Raw genomic sequence first — 14,149 nt, 5'->3', positions numbered from 1 at the left:
ATTTATTTTTCTTTTAGCATTGTGAATATCCTGTGCTGAGACACTAGGGTGAGAGTTGGGAGACATGAATCTTTTCAGATGATGGGAGAGACTCAAGCCTCTTCTTCCAGGCTCCTAAAGCTTCCTGTAGGGAACAGAGATGGATTTAAACAAGATATAAAAAAGAAATTTGTCTGAGGAAATGAAGGGAGGCCTTTTGTTTCTCCCCTCAGACAGATAAAGACTACTCATGTTCTTGGACAAATTGTAGTTAAGTACAAGACAGAGGGACTACTGGAGTCATCTGTAGAGCTCAGTAAAACACACACAGGGAGCAGAGATGTGGCCCAGTTGGTAGAATGCTTGCTTGGCATGCATCAAGCCCTAGGCCTGAGCCCTAGTACTATATAAACTAAGAGTGGTAGTGCATACCTGCCATTCCAGCACTTGGGAGGGAGATCAGATGGATCAGAAATCCAAGGCCAGACTGGGATTCGAGACCCTGTCTCAAAACGCAACAGGGCCAAAGACATGAGTCAGGGGGCAGCCTTCAGGACTCACATGGTGGAAGAAGAGAACTGACTCCTGAAAGTTGTCCTCTGAGCTCCACTTGAGTGCTGTGCAAGCTCACACACACACACACACACACACACACACACACACACACACACACACACACACACACACACAGAGAGAGAGAGAGAGAGAGAGAGAGAGAGAGAGAGAGAGAGAGAGAGAGAGAGAGAACTATCCTCCCCAATTGCACATAGCTCTGTCCCAACTCCTTAGTCAAGGTAAGGCTTGATTATTTCCTATCTTCCTTCTCCCCACCCATAGTATTGCATGGAACCCACAGCTGTGTAAATGCTACAAATACTAGGCTGTATCCTGGACCTAGGCTCTCTGACAAGGGTACAGTTTCCATTCACAATGCCCGAGGGTTCCAGTTTCTTCTCCTCAACCCTGACCTTGTTTTGCTAGTTGAGGTGTGAGGTGATGTCCCCTGATGGTTTTAATGAGCTTTATCCTGATGATGCAGTGTTTGTCCCATGCCTGCTACTATTCAGATGTCTGGGTTGAACAAATGCTTGTCTTGGTCTTTGCCTATTTTAAATAAGGTTATTAAAAAATTTTGCCATTGAATTGTAAGATTTCCAAATGTATTTATTTTGCATACTAAATGCCTATCAGATGTGTAATTTGAAATAATTCCACATATTGCATTTCTTCAATAGAAACTTTTAAACACAATGTAAACATAGTCATCATTTGTTTTGTTTTATTTTGCTTTTGTCTCTGGTAATTTGGGGGTGACATCTAAGTGATTATTGCCCAGGCCTGAGGGGGGGGGCGTCAAATTTCTTCCTGTTTTCTTCTAAGAGTTTTACCCACTTAGAAGTGGTTTTTCAGTATTGTGTAAGGAGAGGGGAAAACTTCTTTAGAAACTATCTCTTCTTCCCCTTTGTGTTCTTGGACAAAGATCTGTTGATTATATACATGTGTGTTCATTTCTGTGTTCTCCAATGTGTTGTACAGTGTGTCTGTTTCCAGGCCAGCACCACACTGTTTTAATTACTGTAGCTTTGTATGTAATATCTTTTAAAAGCAGGAACATCAGGTCTCCGGGTTTGCTTTTCTTTGTCAGGACAGTTTTGAGATGGGCTAAACTGTAGTTCATTGGCAGAGGGCTTTCCTAGCTTGCAGAAAGCTGTGGGTTTGATCCCGGATGTCACAGGGGAAAAAATCATGGATCAGGTTTTACTGGGTGCAGTGGCTTAGGTGAGAATGTCCCCCGTAGGCTCAGATGTTTAAATACTTGGTTTCCAGTTGGTGGCACTGTTTGGGGAGGGTTAGGAGATGTGGTCTTGCTGGAAGAAGTATATCCCTGGGGATCAGCTTTGAGGTTTAACAGGGATATGCCATTTCCAACATGCTCTCTCCACTGGGTGTTTGTAGTTCCAGATGTGAGCCCACAGCTTCTGCTCCAGCCACCATATCTGCTGCCTACTGCCATGCTTTCCCTCTGACAGGTGTTGAAGCCACAAGCCAAATAAACTCTTGCTTTTTATAAGTTCCCATGGTTTATAGTAGCAATAGGATGGTAACTAATACTGTGAGCATGAACTGCATGCTCGTAGGGTTTTCCTAGGGGTTCTATGTATTACTTTGAGTCATACAGGCACCTGTACACTAAATCTTCCAAGCTATGTCTATAACTGTCTTTTCATTTCTTTTGGTCTTTAATTTGCCAATTGAAGGCTCTGTTGTAAGGACACAGAGCCATGGTCTGTAAAAGACATGTGTTTTCTGGGTCAGGAGAGAGAATCTTCAATTTTGATGTGGATGTTTACCGGAAAACCTGTTACTATTCAGAGTCCCAGTTTCCTTTCTGTAAAGTGCAGATATTAGCTGTGTTGCAGGTAGCTATGGAGATCCCGTGTGTGTGCTGACTTGTCTTGCAGTAGGAGCCAGTCAGTAAGTTCTGTCCAGTGGCTAGAGTCCTGTGGTCTCTTCGCCAGTTCTTCCTTGGACATGGCTGGTTTCCATGTGTATCCGTCCTCAGAACCCTAAAGGAGTTGGAAGGGGACTGTATGTTACTGGAGTTTTCTCTCTCCCTGACTTTCTCTCTGTCTTTCTTTCTGACCTAAGTTGAATTTCCATTTTCCTTTTGTTAACATTAGGGATGAAAGCACTGGTCCTGTGAGTGATGGATAAACACTCTATGTGGCTGCCCGCCTAGAACTTCCATTCTTACTCACTTCTTGGGCATCATTGGCCTTGGTTGCTCTGGAAATTTTTCATTTTCAGTTAGTTGAATAAATATTGTCCCTGTTTCTCTGTTACTACTGTTTTTACTTTGAAATAGAGTCTGACTGTTGGTTTTTGTTGTTGTTTGTTTGTTTTCTGTGTAGATCCAGCTCTCCTAGAACTTGCTTTGTAGACTAGGCTGGCCTTAAACTCACAGAGATCCAACTGCCTCTGCCTGCCCAGTGCTGGGATTAAAGGTGTGCACCACCATGACTGGCTTGTTTCAAATTTTAATTGTTAATTCCTGTTTGAATTTTAAATAATTTCATTTTGTGTATTTATTGTGTGTGACTCTGGGTTACTTAAAGACATTTTTATACAAGTTCTGATTCGGTGTGGAGTGTACCTCTTCCTTCCTGACTTCCCCTTTCTTCCTCTCTTCCCGTTAGTTCCTTTATCCCTGGATGGTTTTACTTCTGAAGTTTTTATATATATATATTTTTTTTTTGCTATGTGTGCATGCATGCTTTTAGGTATTTATATGAAACCCAGAACAAGTGAGAGAACATGCTATTTGCCTTTATCAGACTTATTTAATTGGCCTGCAATTATGATTATCACCAATTGCTCAATTTTCTATAAATGATGGAACTTCATTCTTCACTGCTGAGGAACATTCCATTTTGTACATCTCCTACTTTTGTTCTTTACCAGTTCCCAGTCGTTGGACACAGGCTGGACCCATAGCTCAGCTGTTCTTTGAGAGTGCTGCAGAAAGCTGCAATGCACACTGATCCCTGTGTTCTGTCACCCAGCATCTTTTGGGTAGAGGGGAATAGTTGCATCTATGATAGATCTATTTTTAGTTTTTTGAGGACCCGCCATTCTGATTTCCATTATTGCTAGACTAGTGTACATTCCCTCAGAAATGTGTAAGAGTTCCTCTTGTCCACATTCTCACCATTCACATTTGTCAATGTTTGTTTCCTTAACCACTGCCATTCTGTCTGGGGTAAGATAGAATCTCAACACAGTTTTAGTTTGTGCTTCTCTGATGGCTATGAAGGTGAGAACTTTTCACTTATTTATAGACATTGGTATTTTATTTCTTGAGGTCTACTTACTTTCTTAGCTTATTTGTTGATTGAGTTACGTGGTTTCTTGTCTCATTGATAGAAAAGATTTCCTCCTTTCTGTAGGCTGTCCCTTCACTCAAGTGTGCCATGAAGAGGCTTCTTTACCTCCAGAGGGTCCTGTCCATCAGCTGCCTTACTTCCTGAGCAGCCAGACTATGTAAAGACCCTCTGTAGAGAGATTTTGCTTGTGCCTATATTTTTGAAGTGTTTTCTCTGCTTTTCCATGAGAAGTTTCAGAGTTTTGGGTCTTACATTAATGACTCTTTTCCATCTGGCATTGCTTTTGGTTCAGATTGAGATATAGGGCTCTACTTTCATTCTTCTCCATGAAGCCATCCAGTTTGCCTGCACCATTTGTTGAAGAAACCGTCTTGTCTCCAATGTGTATTTCTAGAGTTAAATAATCTCTCTCTTTCTGACTCACTTTTGCTTTCTTGTTCTTTCCTTCCTTTTAGAAACAGGGTCTCATTCTGTAGAACTGCCTGGCCTGTAATTTTCTACATGAACTTTGCTGACTTCAAACTAATAGAGATCTGCCTGCCTCTGTCTTATCAAGTGCTAGAACTAAAGGTGCATGTGTGCAGCAATGTCTGAGATTGTAGTAAAAATCATGTGCCTGTATCTGCACAGCTTTGTGTGTGGGTCCTCTGTTGAAGGTATCTTAGTTAAATTTTGCTAAGTTAAATGTATCTAAGAAAAACTCATCCATGTAGTTTAGGCTGGAAAGATAGGTGAGAATAGCCTGGAACTCCTGAGACTCCTGCTCTTCCTCCTCTTCCAAAAGACATCTGTCACTTTGCCTGTTTGTGTGCAGTGTTGAGGATCAAGCATACTGTTCCTTGCATACTAGGCAGACACTGTGTGTACCCAACCCCAACCATGCCCCCCAGCCTAGGAATTTTCCCAAAAGCAAATTAAATCAATAGTTTGCATTTGAAAAAGAAAGCAAGGTGTATAGTGCTTGTTACCCACTGTACCATAAGGGGTTTGCTTGTGTTTTCAAAAGTGAAAAATCAGAGAAGGGACAATCAGGGAGGATTGTTCCTCAGTGGGAATAGAGTAAATCAGGAAAACTGTCATGGATGAGCTGGCCTAGGTCTGGACTGGCAGGAAAATGCAGTAGAAATGCCTGAGCATGTGTTCCTGTGGGCCAGGAGACTTCCATTGCCTGTCTAGCCCTGGGCAAGAGCCCTACAGAAGACACAACAGAGCAGAGGGACATCTGGAAAGCCACCCCACTGGGAGGAGCTGTGAGAACAACTCTCTCTGGCTTTTTAACATAACCGGGAGGGGAAAGCTCAGTAGAACTTGACACGGAAGGACTCAGGGTGCGGTGGGGAAGCTGATTAGATGGCAAACGTCCCACTGCCAGAGAAGGGAAACTGAGGCAAGAGCTTATCTGCCTACATTTCTGGAGCCGTTAGGCTAATTTTATTGCACTTGCCCTGGCTAAGCATCACACACAGGTGATTTTTCTTCCTTCTAAACAAAGATCGCTCTTTTGTGGTGATTAGATACTCTAATGGATGGAGTAATGTGTTACCTTCTTTATCCTAAGACACCACATTTAGAAGAAGGCACTGATGTCACTGTGCAGTCATTCCTCAGGATGAGTGTAATCAGTCCATACCCAAACCAACCACACACCCTACTTCTGTGCTTAGCACAGCAATAAAAAGAAGCATGACTTTCCTGTCTCTTACTTTCCCTTCCCATTTATTTATTTATTTATTTTGGTGTTTTGAGCCAGGGTTTCTTTATATAGCCCTTGCTGTCCTGGAACTTGCTTTGTAGACCAGGCTGGCTTTGAACTCACAGAGATCCACCTGCCTCTCCCTCCCAAGTGCTGAGATTGAAGACTTGTTACCCCTTTCCTCCCCTCTCCTCTGCCCTCCTCTCCTCTGCTCTCCCATTCCTTCCCCTCCCCTCCCCTCCCCTCCTCTCCCCTCCTCTCTCCTCTCTCCCCCTCCTCTCCTTTCCCTTCCCCTTCTCCTGTCACTTCCTGCTTCCCCTTTCTTAAGGCAAAATCTCAGAGATCTCTCCCAAGCTGGCCTCTAACTTGCTGTGGAGGTGAGGATCCTCGTACCTCTGACTGTTGAGTACTGATGTTGCAGGCTCTGTGCCATCATGCCTGGCTTATGGTGCCAGGGGATGGAATCCAAGGTTGGTGAATGCTAGGCAAGCACTCCATCAGCTGAGTGACACCCCCCCCCCATCCCCTACAGTTCTGTTTCTTCCAGTTCTGCTGGGCAGGTGTGGGTCATAGACATCACCAGGACTCTTCTCTTGCAAGGAAGGAACAGAGATGGGATGATGGGGCCAGTATAGGGCGTTCTCAGTCAATGCCCAGCACACTCCAGCTGGATCCAGAGGATCAAAGTTGATTGTAGCCATTGTTGCAAACAGGAAGGAGTGCACGTGCAGAGCTGATGTGTACAAGACAGCCTGAACTTGTGTGTTACATGCGTGTGCACACATTTTCATAAGACTTGGGAAATTACAGACTATTAATTGATAGATAGCAACTGAGTAATTGGGACTCTGACTTTCAGTGAATCTTTGACTGCTGGAGTTTTGGGGTCAGCCTTCCTGGGGTCTGCCTTTTGCTGGTTTGCTGCAGTTCCCAAAGGCTGTCCTCCCCCACCCCCAACCTCGAGGCTTGTCCAGCTCAAATTGGAGAAGTCCCCATTCCTGTTGGCACTCCCCCACGACCTATGGCCTAGATATTGTGCTCTTTCCCCAGATGAATTCTGCACGTTTTAAAGCTGATGTCTTCATCTTTTGAGGTATTTCCTGGATACTTAACAGTCTTTTCCACTTGCTCAAAGCTTGGCAGAGAGAAGGGGTGGGGCGGGCGCCTTCACTTATTTTCTCCTGTTTTAGCGGGACACTAACTGTGGCTTCCTGTTTCAGCTAGCTGGGGCTTTTAATCAACATATCAACAGTTAATGGTACTTTTGAAGTTCACAAAAAATGTAAGTGATATAGTTTCTCTACATTCTTGCTAGAGTTTCATGTTGCCACTTTTTTTTTTTTCTTTTTAAGAATTTTTATTTTGGAGTGGGGCTTATGCTGAAGATTAAAGTCAGAACTTTGTACATGCAAAGCAAGTACTTTTATCTGTTTATTTATGAGACAGGGTCTGATGTAGCCCAAACTGAGCTAGAGCTTGTTAGGGAGGCAAGGCTGATGGACTTCCAACCCTTCTGTCTCCACGGTCCACGTGCTGGGATTACCTGCCTGTATCATCAAACCTGGTTTATGATGCCATCCAACTTGGGGCATCTGGAATGTGAAGCAAGGACTCCACCAAATCAGACAAATGTGTCCCACACTGCCCCAGTTTAAATTTTTGTTTTTTAATTTTAAACAGATTCTTTTCTTCCTTCTCTCCTATTGTTCTCCTTCCTCTGTGTATGATGTGTGTGTGGTCATATGTGTGTTACAGCATACATGTGGAGGTCAGAGAACAACGTTGTGGGACCAGTTCTCTCCATCATTAAGTGTGTTCCCGATATTAAATGCAAATCGCCAGGCTTTGCAGCAAGAACCTTATCCACCGGCCTAATTTCGGCTTTGTAGATATGCAATAGTATTTTATTGCAATTTGATCAACATTTTCCTAATAAGCAATGATGTTGGAAATCCTCCTCTGTGAAATACCTATTTTCAGTTTTTGCTCATTTTCAATTTGGATTTTTTTTTTTTCATTGAAATTTTAAAGTTGTCTTAGTTACTTTTTACTGGTGTGAGGAGACACCATGGCCAAGGCAAGTTTTATTGATAAAATAGGGACTTGACTTGGGGTTTACTTATAGTTTCCGAGGGTTAGTCCGTGATCATCACAGTAGGAAGTGTGGTGGCAGGCAGGCAGGCGGGCGGGCGGGCGGGCACTGGAACAGTAGCTGAGAGCTAACATGATCCCTAAGTTGGAGGGAGAGAGCAAACTCAGCCTGAAGTGGGCGTTTGAAAGCCCCAAGTCCACCTCCAACAACACACCTCCTCTAACAGGGCCACACCTCCTAATCCTTCTCAAATAGTTCCACCAACTGGGGACTGAACATTCAAATATATGGGCCATTCTTACTCAAACCATTACAAGAGTTCTTTCTAGAGATCCTAGACCCAGCCCTTGATTGAATATGTGACATGCAAACACTTCTATTGATGTAGCAGTTACTGTCCTTATGGCTGTAATGAAGGACACAACAAAAACAACTTATTTGGGCTTACAGTTGCAAGGGCGGGGTTATTCAACATGGCAGGCAGGGAAGGCACAGAGGTGAGCAGACTAGTCACATGACATCTGTAATCAGAAAGCAGAGAAAGACTACTTCTGAGGATCAGTCTGCTTTCTCCATTTTGTTCACATGAGGACCTCAGCTTCTGGAATTGGTGCTGTGGTATTTAGGGTGGGAACTCTTTTGTCTGTTAACCCAATCAAGACAGTGCCTCACACACCTGCCTCCTCACAGACCCGCCCTCCTCACAGACCCGCCCTCCTCACAGACCCGCCCTCCTCACGGACCCACCCTCCTCACAAACCCGCCCTCCTCACAGACCCGCCCCCCTCATAGACCCGCCCTCCTCACAGACACACCCTCCTCACAGACCTGCCTTCCTTACAGACCTGCTTTCCTCACAGACCCACTCTCCTCACAGACCTGCCTCCTCACAGACCCGCCCCCTCATAGACCCGCCCTCCTCACAGACCCACCCTCCTCAAAGACTCACCCTCCCACAGACCTGCCTTCCTCACAGACCCACCCTCCTCACAAACCTGCCTCCTCACAGACCAACCCTCCTCACAGACCCGCCCTCCTCACAGACCCACCCTCCTCACAGACCAGTCTCCTCAAAAACCGGCCTTTTCATAGACCCACCATCTTTAGAGGATCCTGAAAAGAAAATTTGGGTTAATTGTCAAGCTGTATCATTTGTTGTCTAGTCTCTGCATAATGGACAAGTGCAGTGCTTGTATTAAATCCTGGCTAAAGTAGTCTGTGAGGCTGGATCACCTCAGCTAGCTACCTTGAAATTGTTCTGAGCAGTGTCTTTGAGGCTGGCTCACATCAGCAAGTCACCTTGAAATTTTTTATCTGCAGCGTGTAGTCCAAAGCTGATCTTTAGTTGGTGTTGTTCAGCATAATGGTGTTGTGATAATCCTGGTGAAATTGTCGTTGTGGGTCCCCCTCCTCCTTTGGGAGACTTCAAAGGTCACTGTTAGTCATGGTCATGCTTCACTGTAGAAAACTGATAGAGACTCAAACCAGAAATTATGTACATGAAAGTAGGCAAAAACCTTTTTCTAGAATTTGTTAGTACTCTATATGACCATTGATATCATGACAAAAATTATGAGATTAGTAGCAATACAATAGTCCTAAATACTTGTTTTCCTTCTGTTCTAAGTCAGATAACTCTTCTGGACATGAAACAGAGATTTTATATTTTACTTTAACAAGCATGCTTGGGATTCCATTTGTTAATGTCTTCTGTTTCTTTACTGAGAGTGTCAACTTTTTATGTGTTTCAGGAGAATTTATTCTCAATTGCTGAAATGTTTATGATACCTGCTTCAAAATCCCTGTCAAACAATTTATTCTCCACTTGTGATTTTCCTTGGCTTTAGCCAGTTAACTGTCATCTTCCTCCATCATCTATGTTTGAGACATAATCTCACTATGTATGCTTCAGGCTTGTCTCTCCCAATTGTAGGGTTACCAGCAGGTACTATCTTGCCCAATAAAGTCAGTGTCTGTCGGTCTCTATCTCTCTTCTCCCTTCTTCTTTTTAATGAGGCTCAGTATGATGGTTGGTTTTAATGTCATCTTGGCCACATGTTAGAAACACCAAGAAGGGAGCCTTACCTAGGAATGATGTGGAAGATTATTTCCTTTCTATGTGTTTGGGCATCCCTCCTGCCAGTGAGTTAACTTGCACTGAGATGAATGACCTACTTGATATATTTTACTTTGGTGGTGTGCTTAAACCATATTTCCTCCCCACATTTAGGTGTGCCTGAAAGCTGGAACAAGGTCACATGCTCTGGTTGTATATTTTAATGTTCTGATCCAGTGTACCGAACCTGTCATGAGTGGTGACGATCACATACATGCTAGAGTAAACAAACATTTAGCCTTAGGAACATGTTAAAAGCACAGGTTCCTAAGCACATGTCATTGCTATGGGAATCCAAGAGGAGGTCCTTCCTGTCCATGCTGCATGCCATGAATGCCACAGATACCCTATATATTGTTTATAATTTATTAAAGTCACTGAAGCTCAAAATAACAAAGCAGTCCATACTAGTTAGCCATAGAAGTCAGGCACACACCTTCAATCCCAGGACTCAGGAGAAAGGCAGATGGATTTCTGAATCCAAGACCACCCTAGGGTACCAGAGAGTGAATCAGAACTCATGCCTTTTATCCCAGAACTCATATTTAAGATAGGACCAGGTTCTCAGAGCTGGCATTCACTCTCCAGCCACACTGAGGACAGCAAGACATGTTGAGGACAGCATAGCAGTCTGGGATTTCAGTCTGAGGTTTGGTGGAGCCAGAATCGCCTTTCAATCTGAGGTAGAGGTAAGGCTAGTGGCCAGCTATTTTGCTTCTCTGATCTTAAGTTTGAAGCTTGGACCCCAATATCTTCTTCTGGGTCTTTTATTTATCATGCTACACTATCCATGTTCCACCTCAGACACACTATTCCTGGACCAATGCATCACTTTTTATTTAGCTGTAGGCCATAGCAAGCCCTCACCTTGGGGAGGGTGTCTTCCACACTGCCTACCCATCCCAGATGACTCAGTACACAGCAGGAGAAGAACACTGCTAAACCTCCTATCCCAGTCTTCTCCAGCTCTGACACAATGCCCAGCAAAGTGGAGAACTCTATCTTTAACAAAGAAGTCTTCTAGGGCTGGGGATGTAGCTCAGTAACCGAGTGCTCGACTAGCAGAATCAAGGCCTATACTATAGCAGGATGGAGACTGCTTGGGTTGGATCCTTAGTATCAAAAACCAAACCAAACCAAAATAAAAAGAATCAAAAACACCCCAACTAGCCCAGTCACTGAAGGTGAGGAGTGGAAACACGAAAGGACTGCTCATTTCTCCCAAGAACACTCACCACTTTGGTGAGGAAGATAATGATTACACACCCATCAATAACATCAGTCATTTAAATAAATACTAGGAAGAGAGTAAAATGGTAGGGCTATAGATGCCCCTTAACTGAAGAATGGATAAAGAAAATGTGGTATATTTATACAATGGAGTACTTACTCAGTGCTAAAAACAAAACAAAACAATGACATCCTAAAATCCGCAGGCAAATGGACAGAACTAGGAAAAAATGATGGGAGATGTCATTCTGTAAATGTTTCTCATGCTGGTTAATGAATAAGGCACTGTTGGCCAATAGGAAAGGAAGATAGGAGGGGCTAGGAGATAAGGAGGAAAGAGGAAGTAGTAAGGAGTCAAGTCTGGAGAGACTAGAACCACCAGCCGCCTCTCGCTGGTAAGATCACGTGGAAATACATAGAAATGGGTTAATAATTAACACAGAGCTAGCCGATAAGAAGCTAGTAATGGGCCAACAGATTATATCAAATACAGAGTCTCGGTGTGTGTTATTTGGGGCTGGCGCGGTGGCAGGACAAGACTGGCAGCGGGAGGAAAAACCATACTCCTTACAAAAAAAATTCTAAGTGGGGTAACCCAGACCCAGAAAGACAAATATAGTATGTACTTGTTCATAAGTGGATACCAGACATAAAGCAAAAGATTACAACCCACAATCCCAGAGAAGCTTAAATCCTCCTCCAGAAACAGATGGAAGCAGATGCAGAAATCCACAACTAACCATTGGGCCAAGCTCCTGGAGTACAATCAAAGTGAGGAAGGAGAGATAATATGAACAAAGAGTCAAGACCATGATGGGAAAACCCACAGAATCAGCTGATCAGAGCTAGTGAGAGATCACTGACTCAGGTCTGACAAATGGGGAACCTGCATAAGGCCAAACTATACTCCCTCGATATAGGTAACAATGGTGTGACTAGGACAATATATGAGGTCACTGGTAGTGGGTCCAAAATCTAACTCTAATGCACAAACTGACTTAGTGGAGCCCATTCTATATGGAGAGACCTTGCTCAGCCTAAACACAGGGGTGTGGTGGGTGGAGAGGTGCCTTGGTCCTGCCCTAAGGAGATGATGGGACAGACTTAGACTTCCTCTGGGAGGCCTTGCCCTCTCCATGGAGCAGACCAGAGGAGTGGGGGAAGTGGAGGGAAGTGGAAGGAAAGGAGGGAGTGGGTACTGGGATTGAAATGCAAAAAACTAATTTAAAAAATGAACCAAAAAAAGGTCAGGCTGATGGTCTCCAACAGGGTTTAATTACTGATCTTTGGGACCAAGGTTGATGTTTTAGGGGGAGTGGCTTCTGGCTGCCTGCAGACAGCATTGCAGCCTGAGGGAACTTCCTTCTCTACACTGTGTCTTCCTTTTTCCTGAAAGGAGAGGCTCTTCTTCTTTTGTGTTTTTAGTTTTTATTTATTTATTTATTTAGCAAAACCTTCCTGTTACTAAGGGGCTGCTTCCTGAGGAAAGTCCTGAATAGCATTTGGTGATTAGAAAACAAAACGGCTTGTGTGATAATAAAGGCTCCAAATCCGGGTACTTAAGTCAGAAAGAGTTTAAAAAAAAAGTTAACCGAATTTTCAAGTCAAAGACTGTCCCAGGGCCTTTGGGGATCTCTGTTTTGGTTTTGGCAATTTGTTTCTGGCATATGAGCAACTAACAGCTTGCTAATTGGATCTGAGCCCTGACACTGTAATTCATTTGAAGGGTGTGAACCACCCCCCCCCCCAATATATTTGCTGTTATTGAATTCTCTGATGACCAAGAGAAATTATGTAGACCTCAGTGACTGCAGAGGGCTATTAGCTCTCAAGATGAGAAAATACACAACTATCTGTTTGGACTCTGTTATTCTCTTATTTCCATGAAATATTTCATTAAAATTCTACTAGGTTCTTCTGGGGGAATTTCCCACTAATTTTCAGTGGGAACCTGACTGCAAAATGTTGGGGAAATTAATTATGCTATTTTTTCTCAAGTAATTTCTCTCATTCAAGTTTATGTTCTTTGCTATTAGTCAGTCAATAGCACATCAGTAGCAGAATCATTACAGTGTTCTGTACTGCCTGCTTGTTTAATGATTGTAAAAGAGAGTTATGGTGATGTGGTTCCTTCAGTGAAATGCTTGCTGTGCAAGCCTGAGGCTCGGAGTTTGGATCCCCAGCATCAGTGTAAAAACGCTGGGTAGATATCCGTGCCTGTAATCAATCCTAGGAGTGGGAGGCAGAGAGGGATCCCATGCTCACTGGCCCCCACTGCATCTGAACTTGTGAGATCCAGGCTCAGTGAGAGATCCATTTGCAAAATATAGGGAGGAAAACAGTTAAGGAAAACACCTGGCATCAGTTCCTCTGATATGCACGCACGTATGCACACATTCTCGGAGAATGAAAAATTGACTTTTCACCAACCACTGAAAATGAATGCATGTGAATGGAATAAAGAGGTTAAAATTAATATCCCACAAAAAAAGCAAGAAAAAAGAAGATGGCTCAGCAAGTAAAGGTATTTGCCACCAACCCTGGCAACTTGAGTTTGATCCTCCTTCGGTGCTCCAATGGAAGGCAAGAATGGCTTCTCTCCTCCACACACAATAATAAGTCGGGCAGTGGTGGCACACATCTTTAATCCCAGCACTCTAGAGGCAGTGGCAGGAAGGTCTTTGAGTTCAAGGCCAGCCTGGTGGACAGAGTGAGTTCCAGGACAGTTGGGAATACATAGTGAGATCCTGTATGTAACAACAAACAAACAAGTAAAAATATAAGAACTAAAGAGAAAAATAAAGAAATGCATTTCTTAAAAAACAAACAAAAAAATGGGGGCTGGAGACATGGTTCAGCAGTTAAGAACACTGGCTGTTCTTCCTAGGGTCCTGAGTTCAATTCCCAGCACACACATGGTGGGTTACAACCATCCATAATGAGATTCTGGTACCCTCTTCTGACCTGCAGGTTACATGGAGGCAGATCACTGTATACATAGTAAATAAACAAATCTTTAAGAAACAAAACAAACAAAAACGTGCGTGCGTGCGTGCGTGCGTGCATGTGTGTGTGTGTGTGTGTGTGTTGGAGCACACCTGTCACAGTGTACATGTAGAGATCAGAGGACGAGTTTATGGATTCTAGTCTCTCCT

This window comes from Phodopus roborovskii, unplaced genomic scaffold (assembly GCF_943737965.1).
Source record: "Phodopus roborovskii unplaced genomic scaffold, PHOROB, whole genome shotgun sequence".
Taxonomy (NCBI): domain Eukaryota; kingdom Metazoa; phylum Chordata; class Mammalia; order Rodentia; family Cricetidae; genus Phodopus; species Phodopus roborovskii.
The sequence above is the reverse complement of the archived record's forward strand: the minus strand, read 5'-3'. Positions refer to the sequence as shown.